An 18,201-nucleotide genomic window follows, 5' to 3' on the forward strand; every position below is an offset into this window, starting at 1 on the left:
AATGCAGTGATAGCGACTGGTATCAGGCTTATTAATAGAGATACATACTCTTATAAAAGTGTATTTTAAAACGTTTGCTGGCATGTTTAATCGTTTTTTACATATGTTTGGTGATAAAACTTATTGGGGCCTAGTTTTTTCCACATGGCTGGCTTGAATTTTGCCTAGAAACAGTTCCCTGAGGCTTCCCACTGTTGTAATATGAGTGGGAGGGGCCTATTTTGGCGTTTTTTTGCACAGCAAAAATTACAGACACAGACATCCAGCTTCTTCCTGCATGATCCAGGACTTCTCTGAAGGGCTCAAAAGGCTTCAAAAGTCGTATTGAGGGAGGTAAAAAGCCACATTAGAGCTGTGGCAGTTGTTGTGACTGTTTAAAAAACGTTTTTGTCATTTGTTATTCCGTTTTTGGTATTAAGGGGTTAATCATCCATTTGCAAGTGGGTGCAATGCTCTGCTAACTTATTACATACACTGTAAAAATTTCGTTAGTGTAACTGCATTTTTTCACTGTTATTTCAAAATTTGGGAAAATTTGTGTTTCTTAAAGGCGCAGTAACGTTTTTTATATTGCTTGTAAACTTGTTTTAAAGTGTTTTCCAAGCTTGCTAGTCTCATTGCTAGTCTGTTTAAACATGTCTGACACAGAGGAACCTACTTGTTCATTATGTTTGAAAGCCATGGTGGAGCCCCATAGGAGAATGTGTACTAAATGTATTGATTTCACCTTAAACAGTAAAGATCAGTCTTTATCTATAAAAGAATTATCACCAGAGGGTTCTGTCGAGGGGGAAGTTATACCGACTAACTCTCCCCACGTGTCAGACCCTTCGCCTCCCGCTCAGGGGACGCACGCTAATATGGCGCCAATTACATCAGGGACGCCCATAGCGATTACCTTGCAGGACATGGCTGCAATCATGAATAATACCCTGTCAGAGGTATTATCTAGATTGCCTGAATTAAGAGGCAAGCGCGATAGCTCTGGGGTTAGGAGAGATACAGAGCGCGCAAATGCTGTTAGAGCCATGTCTGATACTGCGTCACAGTATGCAGAACATGAGGACGGAGAGCTTCAGTCTGTGGGTGACATCTCTGACTCGGGGAAACCTGATTCAGAGATTTCTAATTTTAAATTTAAGCTTGAGAACCTCCGTGTATTGCTTGGGGAGGTATTAGCTGCTCTGAATGACTGTAACACAGTTGCAATTCCAGAGAAATTGTGTAGGCTGGATAGATACTATGCGGTGCCGGTGTGTACTGACGTTTTTCCTATACCTAAAAGGCTTACAGAAATTATTAGCAAGGAGTGGGATAGACCCGGTGTGCCCTTTTCCCCACCTCCTATATTTAGAAAAATGTTTCCAATAGACGCCACTACACGGGACTTATGGCAGACGGTCCCTAAGGTGGAGGGAGCAGTTTCTTCTTTAGCAAAGCGTACCACTATCCCGGTTGAGGACAGTTGTGCTTTTTCAGATCCAATGGATAAAAAAATTGGAGGGTTACCTTAAGAAAATGTTTATTCAACAAGGTTTTATTTTACAGCCCCTTGCATGCATTGCGCCTGTCACTGCTGCGGCAGCATTCTGGTTTGAGGCCCTGGAAGAGGCCATCCAGACAGCTCCATTGAATGAAATTATTGACAAGCTTAGAACGCTTAAGCTAGCTAACTCATTTGTTTCTGATGCCATTGTTCATTTGACTAAACTAACGCCTAAGAATTCCGGATTCGCCATCCAGGCGCGTAGCGCGCTATGGCTTAAATCCTGGTCAGCTGACGTGACTTCAAAGTCTAAATTACTCAACATTCCTTTCAAGGGGCAGACCTTATTTGGGCCTGGCTTGAAGGAAATTATTGCTGACATTACTGGAGGCAAGGGTCATACCCTTCCTCAGGACAGGGCCAAATCAAAGGCCAAACAGTCAAATTTTCGTGCCTTTCGAAATTTCAAGGCAGGAGCAACATCAACTTCCTCCGCTTCAAAACAAGAGGGAACTGTTGCTCATTCCAGACAGGCCTGGAAACCTAACCAGTCCTGGAACAAGGGCAAGCAGGCCAGAGAGCCTGCTGCTGCCCCCAAGACAGCATGAAGGAACAGCCCCCTATCCGGAAACGGATCTAGTGGGGGGCAGACTTTCTCTCTTCGCCCAGGCGTGGGCAAGAGATGTTCAGGATCCCTGGGCATTGGAGATCATATCTCAGGGATATCTTCTGAACTTCAAAGCTTCTCCTCCACAAGGGAGATTTCATCTTTCAAGGTTATCAGCAAACCAGATAAAGAAAGAGGCATTCCTAAGCTGTGTGCAAGACCTCCTAGTAATGGGAGTGATCCATCCAATCCCGCGGACGGGATTTTATTCAAATCTGTTTGTGGTTCCCAAGAAAGAGGGAACCTTCAGACCAATCTTGGATCTAAAGATCTTAAACAAATTCCTCAGAGTTCCATCATTCAAAATGGAAACTATTCGGACCATCCTACCCATGATCCAAGAGGGTCAGTACATGACCACAGTGGACTTAAAGGATGCCTACCTTCACATACCGATTCACAAAGATCATCATCGGTTCCTAAGGTTTGCCTTTCTAGACAGGCATTACCAATTTGTAGCTCTTCCCTTCGGGTTGGCCACTGCCCCGAGAATTTTTACAAAGGTTCTGGGCTCACTTCTGGCGGTTCTAAGACCGCGAGGCATAGCGGTGGCTCCGTATCTAGACGACATCCTGATACAGGCGTCAAGCTTTCAAATTGCCAAGTCTCATACAAAGATAGTTCTGGCATTTCTGAGGTCGCATGGGTGGAAAGTGAACGTGGAAAAGAGTTCTCTATCACCACTCACAAGAGTCTCCTTCCTAGGGACTCTTATAGATTCTGTAGAGATGAAAATTTACCTGACAGAGTCCAGGTTATCAAAACTTCTAAATGCTTGTCGTGTCCTTCATTCCATTCCATGCCCATCAGTGGCTCAGTGCATGGAAGTAATCGGCTTAATGGTAGCGGCAATGGACATAGTGCCATTTGAGCGCCTGCATCTCAGACCGCTGCAATTATGCATGCTAAGTCAGTGGAATGGGGATTACTCAGATTTGTCCCCTCTACTAAATCTGGATCAAGAGACCAGAGATTCTCTTCTCTGGTGGCTTTCTCGGGTCCATCTGTCCAAGGGTATGACCTTTCGCAGGCCAGATTGGACGATTGTAACAACAGATGCCAGCCTTCTAGGTTGGGGCGCAGTCTGGAACTCCCTGAAGACTCAGGGATCGTGGACTCAGGAGGAGAAACTCCTCCCAATAAATATTCTGGAGTTAAGAGCAATATTCAATGCTCTTCTATCTTGGCCTCAGTTAGCAACACTGAGGTTCATCAAATTTCAGTCGGACAACATCACGACTGTGGCTTACATCAACCATCAAGGGGGAACCAGGAGTTCCCTAGCGATGTTAGAAGTCTCAAAGATAATTCGCTGGGCAGAGTCTCACTCTTGCCACCTGTCAGCAATCCACATCCCAGGCGTAGAGAACTGGGAGGCGGATTTTCTAAGTCGTCAGACTTTTCATCCGGGGGAGTTTGCTCAACTGGTCCATCGTTGGGGCAAACCAGAACTGGATCTCATGGCATCTCGCCAGAACGCCAAGCTTTCTTGTTACGGATCCAGGTCCAGGGACCCGGGAGCAACGCTGATAGATGCTCTAGCAGCTCCTTGGTTCTTCAACCTGGCCTATGTGTTTCCACCGTTTCCTCTGCTCCCTCGACTAATTGCCAAAATCAAACAGGAGAGAGCATCGGTGATTCTGATAGCGCCTGCGTGGCCACGCAGGACCTGGTATGCAGACCTAGTGGACATGTCATCTCTTCCACCATGGACTCTGCCTCTGAGGCAGGACCTTCTAATACAAGGTCCTTTCAGTCATCCAAATCTAATTTCTCTGAGACTGACTGCATGGAGATTGAACGCTTGATTCTATCAAGGCGTGGCTTCTCCGAGTCAGTCATTGATACCTTAATACAGGCTCGGAAGCCTGTCACCAGGAAAATCTACCATAAGATATGGCGTAAATATCTTTATTGGTGTGAATCCAAGAGTTACTCATGGAGTAAGGTTAGGATTCCTAGGATATTGTCCTTTCTCCAAGAGGGTTTGGACAAAGGCTTATCAGCTAGTTCTTTAAAAGGACAGATCTCTGCTCTGTCTATTCTTTTGCACAAGCGTCTGGCAGAAGTTCCAGACGTCCAGGCATTTTGTCAGGCTTTGGTTAGGATTAAGCCTGTGTTTAAAACTGTTGCTCCCCCGTGGAGCTTAAACTTGGTTCTTAAAGTTCTTCAGGGAGTTCCGTTTGAACCCCTTCATTCCATTGATATTAAACTTTTATCTTGGAAAGTTCTGTTTTTGATGGCTATTTCCTCGGCTCGAAGAGTCTCTGAGTTATCTGCCTTACATTGTGATTCTCCTTATCTGATTTTTCATTCAGACAAGGTAGTTCTGCGTACCAAACCTGGGTTTTTACCTAAGGTGGTTTCTAACAGGAATCTCAATCAAGAGATTGTTGTTCCATCATTGTGTCCTAATCCTTCTTCAAAGAAGGAACGTCTTTTGCATAATCTGGACGTAGTCCGTGCCTTGAAATTTTACTTACAGGCTACTAAAGATTTTCGTCAAACATCTGCCCTGTTTGTCGTTTACTCTGGACAGAGGAGAGGTCAAAAAGCTTCGACGACCTCTCTCTCCTTTTGGCTTCGGAGCATAATACGCTTAGCCTATGAGACTGCTGGACAGCAGCCCCCTGAAAGGATTACAGCTCATTCTACTAGAGCTGTGGCTTCCACCTGGGCCTTTAAAAATGAGGCCTCTGTTGAACAGATTTGCAAGGCTGCGACTTGGTCTTCGCTTCACACCTTTTCAAAATTTTACAAATTTGACACTTTTGCTTCTTCGGAGGCTGTTTTTGGGAGAAAGGTTCTACAGGCAGTGGTTCCTTCCGTTTAAGTTCCTGCCTTGTCCCTCCCATCATCCGTGTACTTTAGCTTTGGTATTGGTATCCCACAAGTAATGGATGATCCGTGGACTGGATACACTTAACAAGAGAAAACATAATTTATGCTTACCTGATAAATTTATTTCTCTTGTAGTGTATCCAGTCCACGGCCCGCCCTGTCCTTTTAAGGCAGGTCTAAATTTTAATTAAACTACAGTCACCACTGCACCCTATGGTTTCTCCTTTCTCGTCTTGTTTCGGTCGAATGACTGGATATGGCAGTGAGGGGAGGAGCTATATAGCAGCTCTGCTGTGGGTGATCCTCTTGCAACTTCCTGTTGGGAAGGAGAATATCCCACAAGTAATGGATGATCCGTGGACTGGATACACTACAAGAGAAATAAATTTATCAGGTAAGCATAAATTATGTTTTTCTGCAACCAGTCACAGCTATGCCCCCGCTGCTATATTGTTAAGATACCTTTTTTAATCTCTTTAAGACTAAAATAAAGGAAAATGAAAATTCCCTTGTCTCCCAAGTGAAAAAAAAATATAAGTATGCAGTTGAGTTTGCACTGTAAGAAACAATCTGTTTCTGCACAATTTTACAGCAAAAACAGCACAGCAAGCTGACACAGACACACACCACTGCGATGGTCAGAGGCTAAAGTAAAAATTACTAGAAGATGGCTGATGTCCATTAGACTATCACCTCCCTATGCTAGGATATAATGTCTGACTTGCTGGCCCTCATATAAGTCATTTAATGATGCTCTGTCAGGATTGGACGGGGAAGTTGTACACATGAATGGTCAGACCCCCTGTTGTACATCACTGCAAACGAAGGAGATGATTTATCATATGATCTCTCCCCTCTTCTGTGTCCTCTGCCCGCTTTTTTGGCACTAAAAGCTGCAAACGAAAACTAAATGAACTTTACCAATAAACATGCAAAATTTTGTTACGCTCCAAAATCGGTCCCATGTCATTTTGTTGATTTGAATACCTGTAACTACCTAGCACTGATTAATTGGAACACACAATTGGTTTGGTGAGCCCATTAAGCCTTGAACTTCATAGACAGGTGCATCCAATCATGAGAAAAGTTATTTAAGGAGGCCAATTGCAGGTTGTTGTTCTCTTTGACTCTCCTCTGAAGAGTGGCAACATGGGGGCCTCAAAACAACTCTCAAATGACCTGAAAACAAAGATTGTTCAACATTATGGTTTAGGGGAAGGCTACAAAAAGCTATCGCAGAGATTTAAGCTGTCAGTGTCCACTGTGAGGAACATAGTGAGGAAATGGAAGACCACAGGCACAGTTCTTGTTAAGGCAAGAAGTGGCAGGCCAAGTAAAGTATCGGAGAGGCAAAGGCAAAGGATGGTGACAACGGTCAAAAACATCCCACAGACCACCAACATCATCTTGCTGCAGATGGTGTCACTGTGCATCGTTCAACAATTCAGCGCACATTTCACAAGGAGAAGCTGTATGGGAGAGTGATGCCACGCCACAAACAGAGTCGATTGAGGTATGCAAGCACACATTTGGACAAGCCAGCTTCATTTTGGAAGAAGGTGCTGTGGACTGATGAAACAAAGATTGAGTTATTTGGTCATAACAAGACAAGAGGCATTATGCATGGTGGCCAAAGAACACAGCGTTCCAAGACAATACTAGCCACAGTAAAATTTGGTAGATGTTCCATCATGCTGTGGGGCTGTGTGGCCAGTGCCGGTACTGGGAATCTTGTAAAAGTTGAGGGTCGCATGGATTCCACTCAATATTAGCAGATACTTGAGAATAATGTTGTGGAATCAGTCACAAAGTTGAAGTTACGCCGGAGCTGGATATTTCAACAAGACAAGACCCAAAACACTGCTCAAAATCTACTCTGGCATTTATGCAGAGGAACAAGTACAATGTTCTGGAATGGCCATCCCAGTCCCCAGACCTGAATATCATTGAAAATCTGTGGGGTGATTTGAAGCGGGCAAGGAGGAATGGTCCAAAATACCTTCATTCAGAATCCAGACACTCATTACAGGCTATAGGAAGCATCTAGAGGCTGTTATTTCTGTTAAAGGAGGCTCTACTAAATATTGATGCAATATTTCTGTTGGGGTGCCCAAATGTATGCACCTGTCTAATTTCATTTTGATGCATATTGCACATTTTCTGTTAATCCAATAAACCTAATTTCACTACTGAAATATTACTGTGTCCTTCAGTTATTTGATAGATCAAAATTAAATTGCTGATCCAAACACACAATTATTTCTAAATGAAAATCATGGATATTGTCAGGGGTGCCTAAACTTTGCATATGACTGTATGTATATATATATATATATATATATATATATATATATATATATATATATGAGGCAAGTACACCCCAGCCAAAGGCTTAAATACTCCTCCCACTTTCCTCATCCCCCAGTCATTCTTTGCCTTTCGTCTCAGGAGGTTTGCAGAGAAGTGTCAGAAGTTTGTTTGTCCCTTATGGAGGGTAATACTCTTCGACGGGAGTTTTAAGTAATCCTATCAGTCTCTCAGTGAGGGCCTGGATGAAATTTAGAGTCCGGAGATGCAGGGAGAGTCTTTCTGCGAAACCATCCCGACTCATATTAACAGCTCCACAAGCAATCAGCGTTGTCAAACTGCCTGCTTCTTCTCTCAAGTCCATGGCGGAGGCGCTGCTACTATTCTTCACACTTGAAGGGCCTTGTTCCTGTTCCACAGCGTAGATTCCGGTAAGATCGTTTCATTTTACTTCATCAGAATGTACTATAACTTATTTGTTTTCCCATAAGGAACTATCTTGCGGGACTTATTAAGTATATTTATAGGGCCTCACTCCTTTGGTATCTTGGAATCGAGGGTTAATATCTCCCGATTATTGAACAGGGTTTTTTTTTAATCATGTTTGTTATGTGATTCAATCTGCTTATGTGTAGTGCAAACTGGGCTCTTGGCTTAGAACATAAAGGCCTTTGGAAGTGTCGCAACCTTATGGTTGGGTGCGCTTTTTTTGGACTGTGCGGTTCACCTTGTGACTGGACGTGTTTACGTTCTGGTCTTCCATTTCCGTATTCCTGACCGTGTGGCGACTGAAAAATTAGAGTCTGCTTGTGTCTTGTTCTAGGAGGTGGTGAGTGCCCCAGCCTTTGTGGGTGTCAGGTGCCGTTTTAATTTTTTCTTAGTTCATATTATTATATTCTCTATCTAGTTATGGAGGATTCTGATGCTGAGACTGTTCAAATTTCAGATTCAGATTCTTCGACTTGTAAAGAATGCAAATTGACCCCGTTGACACAGGTCAATCAGTTATGTTTGATATGCCGTATTAGAGCGCCCTGTTCCTCTGGCTCGGGGGAATCAAGGGTCTGCTGAGCCATCCGCCTCTAGGGGTTCTCTCCTCCAAGAGGTGAGTTTCCTACCGCTCCCTACTACTACACATGCGGGTAATCCAGATTATGTTTATCCCACCTTACAGGGCGGCTTGTTCCCCCTGGAGCTTGCAGCTCGTTTTCGCTTTCACATATTTTTGGTGATAATGCGTCTGTAAAGTACAGGCGTTTATCTGCATATGTGCTTGTGCCCGATCGTCCCGGGTCTACCGGCCTTGGGTGGGCCTATACTGTTCCCTGAGGGTGTAGCTGTCCATGAGTGTTGTGCTTTTCGTTACAGAATAGAGCGTCTTAGCGTGTTACTCAGACACGTTTTTGAGTTATTAGAGGATCCTATCCTTAATGGATACGGGAATCTGCAGTCTTCTACTTCGAATGGCTCACCTCATTAGACATGAGAGGATGACGTAATTTCCAAATTGTCTGATTATTGAGATCTTTCCCAGTTTTTTGTTGGAAAATCGGGGTTCCATTTGGCTGGCCCTGCGGATATGCCTGCTTTCTTCCTGGGCGTTAACCTACGGGTTGCCTTATATTTTCTTTTATCCGGTTAGGATGTCTTTTAATTTCGATTATGTGTTTCCTTCGGGAACTTCTGCGATCGATTCTCTCTGGTTGCTTCTTCGGAAGTTTGTTAAGGAACAGTCCTAGGTTTGTCTGTTTTACCTTCCCCTTTGAGGGAAGATTTAGCGAACTTGACAGTTATGACCCCAGCTGCGGTTGGTCCTGCTGGGATTCAGATCTTTTGTTCTATACTTGACAGGATCACAGTCCAATATACAGGGGTGCCAGGAATGGCTAATGCTATAAACAATCACACTGAAGTGTATTTCAAACTTAGCACAATGCTACAAACAATCACACTGTGGCGTACTATAAATATAGCACACCAAGAATCTTACAAAGCATATGATAAATGTCCACATAAAACAAAGCAAAATGCTGCTCCCTCCAATTACACCAGGTAAAAGGTTTGTAGTGGATCTTCTTTTGTTCTGAAAAGACAAGAGAAAAGAAGGCGGGCTACCTAGTGCAGATCAATTGATGACCAAATATATGGCACAAATACTTTAGGGATATTATTACTCACAAACACAGCAGCACTCGTCGTGCTATTGGGCGCAGGCTGAAGATTTAGTAGCTCTCCAGCTCACTAGTGTGTCATCCAAGCTGACCGGTTAGGGCACAAAGTGTTTCTACACCGTCTTGGGTTATAGCCTCCAAACTGGATGGGACAAAGAAAACACACAGCACACACTTCCTAGTGCAGATCAATAAGGCACCACAAAAGCTCAGATGTTTTGTGTAAGTTTTATACTCACAAGCGTAGCAGCACTCTGTTGTGCTGATAGATACAGACTGGAGTCTCACAGCGCTCCAGCTCGCTGTCACAGCTCAGATGTGAGAAGCAGACTGTAATCTGTCTAACCAAGTGAAGGCTCAGATGTGGAAAAATTCAGGAGCATAATGATCAAACGCTTAGAGGCCTATGTATCAAAGGTCTTGCATACCTGATCCGACAGTGCGGATCAGGTCCGCAAGACCTTGCTGAATGCGGAGAGCAATACGCTTTCCGTATTCAGCATTGCCCCAGCAGCTCACAAGAGCTGCTGGTGCAACGCTGCCCCCTGCAGACTCGCGGCTGCCAGCATGGAGGTGTCAATCAACCCGATCGTACTCGATCAAGTTGAATTGCAGCGATTCCTGTCTGCCTGCTTAGAGCAGGCGGACAGGGTTATGGAGCGGCAGTCTTTAGACCGCTGCTTCATAACTGCTGTTTCTGGCGAGTCTGAAGACTCGCCAGAAACACGGGCCCACAATCTCCATACGGAGCTTGATAAATGGGCCTCTTAATATTTATAGAGCTCAAAAATACCACGGCTCAGAAATAACACGGACCAGGATACGAAGATAGGTAAAAAGTTACAATTTAATATAAAACTTATAAAAACATTAAAGCACTCAGGATTGCATAAGTATAAATTTGCTACGCATATTGGTCCACATTATCAGGTAAGCTTAATTTATGTTATATATGTGTGTGTGTGTGTGTGTGTATGTAAGAGAAAATTTATTTCATTCATATTAGTCAAAAAAGAGAGAAAAAAATGTGAAACTATGGCCTCTAGTTATGAAAGTCGTACTCGATCGGGTTGTATTGTTGCGATTTCTGTCCGCCTCCTCAGAGCAGGCGGACAGGTTATGGAGCAGCGGTCTTTAGAACGCTGCTTCATAACTGCTGTTTCTGGCGAGTCTGATGACTCGCAGGAAACACGGGGCATCAAGCTCCATACGGAGCTTAATAAATATGCCCCTGAGTCTGCCAGTTCAGTCTAACACCACTTTCAGCATGAAGAAACGGATTTGTCATAGGTATTTATAATGATTATATGGAAAGGAGAGGTAATTCAGCTGTTAAAATAATTTTGAGGCTGTTCATTTATTCAACAGACTATTTAGTTAAAGGGACACTAAACCCACATTTTTTATTTCATGATTCCTGATAGAGCATGCAATTTTAAGCAACTTTCTAATTTACTTCTATTATCAATTTTTCGTAGTTCTCTTGCTATCTTTATTTAAAAAGCAGGAATGTAATGCATAGGCCCATTTTTGGTTGAGAACCTGGGTTATGCTTGCTTATTGGTGGGTAAATGTAAGCCTCCAATAAGCAAGCGCTATCCATGGTGCTGAACCTGGGCTGGCTGCTAAGTACGATCGGGTTGATTGACACCCCCCTGCTGGCGGCCGATTGGCCGCGAGTCTGCAGGGGGCAGCATTACACCAACAGCTCTTGTGAGCTGCTAGTGTAATGCTGAATACGGAGAGTGTATTGCTCTCCGCATTCAGCAAGGTCTTGCGGACCTGATCTGCACTGTCGAATCAGGTCCGCAAGACCTTTGTTAAATAGGCCTCTCTATCTGAAACATGAACTCATTTTTTTTTTTATCTCTTTAAAGGGACAGTAAATATTCTGCAACAAAATACAAATATTGTTTTACACTCATATGATAGATGGTATGGAAATGTAAAAATGAGCTCTGCATATAATTTGTCACTTCCTATGTAGTTATGCTTCAGGTCACCTTTTCCACAGTACTTTTTAAGCCTAAGTCAAGGCTTAAAAGTAGTTTGTTGGGGTCCTATCTTGCTTTTGCTGCTAGAGAACACAAGATGCTGAAAGTTAATTTCTTCTGTTAAGTGTGATCAGTCCACGGGTCATCATTACTTCTGGGATATTACTCCTCCCCAACAGGAAGTGCAAGAGGATTCACCCAGCAGAGCTGCATATAGCTCCTCCCCTCTACGTCACTCCCAGTCATTCTCTTGCACCCAACGACTAGATAGGATGTGTGAGAGGACTATGGTGATTATACTTAGTTTTATATCTTCAATCAAAAGTTTGTTATTTTAAAATAGCACCGGAGTGTGTTATTACCTCTCTGGCAGAGTTTGAAGAAGAATCTACCAGAGTTTTGCTATGATTTTAGCCGGAGTAGTTAAGATCATATTGCTGTTCTCGGCCATCTGAGGAGTGAGGTAAACTTCAGATCAGGGGACAGCGGGCAGATGAATCTGCATAGAGGTATGTAGCAGTTTTTATTTTCTGACAAGGAATTGATGAGAAAATCCTGCCATACCGATATAATGTCATGTATGTATACTTTACACTTCAGTATTCTGGGGAATGGTACTTCACTAGAATTACACTGTAAGAAAGACATAAAGCTGTTTAATAACTAGAGATTATGTTTAACGTTTTTGCTGGAATGTAAAATCGTTTTCATTTGCTGAGGTACTGTGTGAATAAATGTTTGGGCACTATTTTTCCACTTGGCAGTTGCTTAATCTGTTTTCTGACAGTTTCTGTTCTCCCTCACTGCTGTGTGTGAGGGGGAGGGGGCCGTTTTTTGGCGCTTTTACTACATCAAATATTTCAGTCAGCAACTCATTGTATTCCCTGCATGATCCGGTTCATCTCTACAGAGCTCAGGGGTCTTCAAAACTTATTTTGAGGGAGGTAATTTCTCTCAGCAGAGCTGTGAGAATTATAGTTTGACTGAGATAAAAAACGTTTATTCTGTAATTTGTTTCCTGCTTTCAGAATTTGTTATCTTTGCTAATGGGATTAAACCTTTGCTAAAGTTGTGTTGTTTACAAGGATTGAGGCTATAACTGTTTCAATTTATTAATTTTCAACTGTCATAGATCTTCTGTGCTTCTTAAAGGCACAGTACGTTTTAATATTATTCTAATTGAATTGTATTTCCAAGTTGCAAGTTTATTTGCTAGTGTGTTAAACATGTCTGATTCAGAGGATGATACCTGTGTCATTTGTTGCAATGCCAAAGTGGAGCCCAATAGAAATTTATGTACTAACTGTATTGATGCTACTTTAAATAAAAGTCAATCTGTACAAATTGAACAAATTTCACCAAACAACGAGGGGAGAGTTATGCCGACTAACTCGCCTCACGTGTCAGTACCTACATCTCCCGCTCAGAGGGAGGTGCGTGATATTGTAGCGCCGAGTACATCTGGGCGGCCATTACAAATCACATTACAGGATATGGCTACTGTTATGACTGAGGTTTTGGCTAAATTACCAGAACTAAGAGGTAAGCGTGATCACTCTGGGGTGAGAACAGAGTGCGCTGATAATATTGGGGCCATGTCAGACACTGCGTCACAGGTGGCAGAACATGAGGACGGAGAACTTCATTCTGTGGGTGACGGTTCTGATCCAAACAGACTGGATTCAGATATTTCAAATTTTAAATTTAAACTGGAAAACCTCCGTGTATTACTAGGGGAGGTGTTAGCGGCTCTGAATGATTGTAACACAGTTGCAATACCAGAGAAAATGTGTAGGTTGGATAAATATTTTGCGGTACCGACGAGTACTGAGGTTTTTCCTATACCTAAGAGACTTACTGAAATTGTTACTAAGGAGTGGGATAGACCCGGTGTGCCGTTCTCACCCCCTCCGATATTTAGAAAAATGTTTCCAATAGACGCCACCACAAGGGACTTATGGCAAACGGTCCCTAAGGTGGAGGGATCAGTTTCTACCTTAGCTAAGCGTACCACTATCCCGGTGGAGGATAGCTGTGCTTTTTCAGATCCAATGGATAAAAAGTTAGAGGGTTACCTTAAGAAAATGTTTGTTCAACAAGGTTTTATATTGCAACCCCTTGCATGCATTGCGCCGATCACGGCTGCAGCGGCATTCTGGATTGAGTCTCTGGAAGAGAACATTGGTTCAGCTACTCTGGACGACATTACGGACAGGCTTAGAGTCCTTAAACTAGCTAATTCATTCATTTCGGAGGCCGTAGTACATCTTACTAAACTTACGGCGAAGAATTCAGGATTCGCCATTCAGGCACGCAGGGCGCTGTGGCTAAAATCCTGGTCAGCTGATGTTACTTCTAAGTCTAAATTGCTTAATATACCTTTCAAAGGGCAGACCTTATTCGGGCCCGGGTTGAAAGAGATTATCGCTGACATTACAGGAGGTAAAGGCCATGCCCTGCCTCAGGACAAAGCCAAAGCCAAGACTAGACAGTCTAATTTTCGTTCCTTTCGTCATTTCAAAGCAGGAGCAGCATCAACTTCCTCTGCACCAAAACAGGAAGGAGCTGTTGCTCGCTACAGACAAGGCTGGAAACCTAACCAGTCCTGGAACAAGGGCAAGCAGACTAGGAAACCTGCTGCTGCCCCTAAAACAGCATGAATTGAGGGCCCCCGATCCGGGATCGGATCTAGTGGGGGGCAGACTTTCTCTCTTCGCCCAGGCTTGGGCAAGAGATGTTCAGGATCCCTGGGCGCTAGAGATAATATCTCAGGGATACCTTCTGGACTTCAAATACTCTCCTCCAAGAGAGAGATTTCATCTGTCAAGATTGTCAACAATCCAGACAAAGAAAGAGGCGTTTCTACGCTGCGTACAAGAGCTCTTGTTAATGGGAGTAATCCATCCAGTTCCACGATCGGAACAGGGACAGGGGTTTTACTCAAATCTGTTTGTGGTTCCCAAAAAAGAGGGAATTTTCAGACCAATCCTGGACTTAAAGATCCTAAACAAATTCCTAAGAGTTCCATCGTTCAAGATGGAGACTATTCGGACAATTTTACCTATGATCCAAGAGGGTCAGTACATGACCACTGTAGATTTAAAAGATGCTTACCTTCACATACCGATTCACAAAGATCATTATCGGTACCTAAGGTTTGCCTTCCTAGACAGGCATTACCAGTTTGTGGCTCTTCCATTCGGATTGGCTACAGCTCCAAGAATCTTCACAAAGGTTCTGGGTGCTCTTCTGGCGGTACTAAGACCGCGGGGAATCTCGGTAGCTCCATACCTAGACGACATTCTGATACAAGCTTCAAGCTTTCAAACTGCCAAGTCTCATACAGAGTTAGTGCTGGCATTTCTAAGGTCACATGGATGGAAGGTGAACGAAAAGAAAAGTTCACTCGTTCCACTCACAAGAGTTCCCTTCCTGGGGACTCTTATAGATTCTGTAGAAATGAAGATTTATCTGACAGAGGACAGGCTAACAAGACTTCAAAGTGCTTGCCGCACCCTTCATTCCATTCAACACCCGTCAGTGGCTCAATGCATGGAGGTAATCGGCTTAATGGTAGCGGCAATGGACATAGTACCCTTTGCACGCTTACACCTCAGACCACTGCAACTGTGCATGCTAAGTCAGTGGAATGGGGATTACTCAGACTTATCCCCTTCTCTGAATCTGGATCAAGAGACCAGAAATTCTCTTCTATGGTGGCTTTCTCGGCCACATCTGTCCAGGGGGATGCCATTCAGCAGACCAGACTGGACATTTGTAACAACAGACGCCAGCCTTCTAGGTTGGGGTGCCGTCTGGAATTCTCTGAAGGCTCAGGGACAATGGAGTCAGGAGGAGAGTCTCCTGCCAATAAACATTCTGGAATTGAGAGCAGTTCTCAATGCCCTCCTGGCTTGGCCCCAGTTGACAACTCGGGGGTTCATCAGGTTTCAGTCGGACAACATCACGACTGTAGCTTACATCAACCATCAGGGAGGGACAAGAAGCTCCCTAGCTATGATGGAAGTATCAAAGATAATTCGCTGGGCAGAGTCTCACTCTTGCCACCTGTCAGCAATCCACATCCCGTGAGTGGAGAACTGGGAGGCGGATTTCTTAAGTCGTCAGACTTTTCATCCGGGGGAGTGGGAACTTCATCCGGAGGTCTTTGCCCAAATACTTCGACGTTGGGGCAAACCAGAGATAGATCTCATGGCGTCTCGACAGAACGCCAAGCTTCCTCGTTACGGGTCCAGATCCAGGGATCCAGGAGCAGTCCTGATAGATGCTCTGACAGCACCTTGGGACTTCAGGATGGCTTACGTGTTTCCACCCTTCCCGTTGCTTCCTCGATTGATTGCCAGAATCAAACAAGAGAGAGCATCAGTGATTCTAATAGCACCTGCATGGCCACGCAGGACTTGGTATGCAGACCTGGTGGACATGTCATCCTGTCCACCTTGGTCTCTACCTCTGAAACAGGACCTTCTGATACAGGGTCCCTTCAAACATCAAAATCTAACTTCTCTGAAGCTGACTGCTTGGAAATTGAACGCTTGATTTTATAAAGACGTGGATTTTCTGAGTCAGTTATTGATACCTTAATACAGGCTAGGAAACCTGTTACCAGAAAGATTTACCATAAGATATGGCGTAAATACCTATATTGGTGTGAATCCAAAGGTTACTCTTGGAGTAAGGTTAGGATTCCTAGGATATTGTCTTTTCTACAAGAAGGTTTAGAAAAGGGTTTATCTGCTAGTTCATTAAAGGGACAGATCTCAGCTCTGTCCATTCTGTTACACAAACGTCTGTCAGAAGTTCCTGACGTCCAGGCTTTTTGTCAGGCTTTGGCCAGAATTAAGCCTGTGTTTAAAACTGTTGCTCCACCATGGAGTTTAAATCTTGTTCTTAATGTTTTACAGGGCGTTCCGTTTGAACCCCTTCATTCCATTGATATAAAGTTGTTATCTTGGAAAGTTCTATTTTTAATGGCTATTTCCTCGGCTCGAAGAGTCTCTGAATTATCAGCCTTACATTGTGATTCTCCTTATTTGATTTTTCATTCGGATAAGGTAGTCCTGCGTACTAAACCTGGGTTCTTACCTAAGGTAGTTACTAACAGGAATATCAATCAAGAGATTGTTGTTCCTTCTTTATGCCCAAATCCTTCTTCAAAGAAGGAACGTCTACTGCACAACCTGGATGTAGTCCGTGCTCTAAAATTTTACTTACAGGCAACTAAGGAATTTCGACAAACGTCTTCTCTGTTTGTCATTTACTCTGGGCAGAGGAGAGGTCAAAAAGCTTCCGCTACCTCTCTTTCTTTTTGGCTTCGTAGCATAATTCGTTTAGCTTATGAGACTGCTGGACAGCAGCCTCCTGAAAGAATTACAGCTCATTCTACTAGAGCTGTGGCTTCCACTTGGGCCTTCAAGAATGAGGCCTCTGTTGAACAGATTTGCAAGGCTGCAACTTGGTCTTCGCTTCATACTTTTTCCAAATTTTACAAATTTGACACTTTTGCTTCATCGGAGGCTATTTTTGGGAGAAAGGTTCTTCAGGCAGTGGTTCCTTCTGTATAAAGAGCCTGCCTATCCCTCCCGTCATCCGTGTACTTTTGCTTTGGTATTGGTATCCCAGAAGTAATGATGACCCGTGGACTGATCACACTTAACAGAAGAAAACATAATTTATGCTTACCTGATAAATTCCTTTCTTCTGTAGTGTGATCAGTCCACGGCCCGCCCTGTTTTTAAGGCAGGTAAATATTTTTTAATTTATACTCCAGTCACCACTTCACCCTTGGCTTTTCCTTTCTCGTTGGTCCTTGGTCGAATGACTGGGAGTGACGTAGAGGGGAGGAGCTATATGCAGCTCTGCTGGGTGAATCCTCTTGCACTTCCTGTTGGGGAGGAGTAATATCCCAGAAGTAATGATGACCCGTGGACTGATCACACTACAGAAGAAAGGAATTTATCAGGTAAGCATAAATTATGTTTTTGGTTACTGAACAATGCTACAGAATCCTCCGGATTTCCTGCACTAGTCACAAAATGATTGCTTAGAACAGTGCACACAAACTGATTTACAGCTTGCCCGAACATAGTTTCAAGTAGTTTGTTAGCACAGCATGCAAAGTTTTGCAAATCATTAATAAAGGAACAATGCTTTAAAATGCTTTAAATAGTTTATTTTGCATGCAAACCTTTTTGGAACTCAGTACTTACTTGCAAGTATGTTCTGTACATTTATATAAAAAATATTTTAATATCCCTTTAACCCCTTAATGACCACAGCACTTTTCCATTTTCTGTCCGTTTGGGACCAGGGCTATTTTTACATTTATGCGGTGTTTGTGTTTAGCTGTAATTTTCCTCTTACTCATTTACTGTACCCACACATATTATATACCGTTTTTATCATCATTAAATGGACTTTCTAAAGATACCATTATTTTCATCATATCTTATAATTTACTATAAAAAAATTATAAAATATGAGGAAAAAAACACACTAATCTACAACCACCAAAAAAATCCATGCTAAATAGTTTCTAAATTTTGTCCTGAGTTTAGTAATACCCAATGTTTACATGTTCCTTGCTTTTTTTGTAAGTTATAGGGAAATGAATACAAGTAGCACTTTGCTATTTCCAAACCACTTTTTTTTCAAAATTAGCACTAGTTACATTGGAACACTGATATCTATCAGGAATCCCTGAATATCCCTTGA

General features: G+C 43.2%; 1 protein-coding gene across 1 annotated transcript in view; it reads left to right on the plus strand.

Moving 5' to 3' along the window:
• Window positions 1-18,201, plus strand: part of BTRC (beta-transducin repeat containing E3 ubiquitin protein ligase) — a 559,581-nt gene that overhangs the window by 213,365 nt on the left and 328,015 nt on the right. The window lies entirely within an intron of this gene.

Source organism: Bombina bombina, chromosome 9 (genome assembly GCF_027579735.1).
Source record: "Bombina bombina isolate aBomBom1 chromosome 9, aBomBom1.pri, whole genome shotgun sequence".
NCBI lineage: Eukaryota > Metazoa > Chordata > Amphibia > Anura > Bombinatoridae > Bombina > Bombina bombina.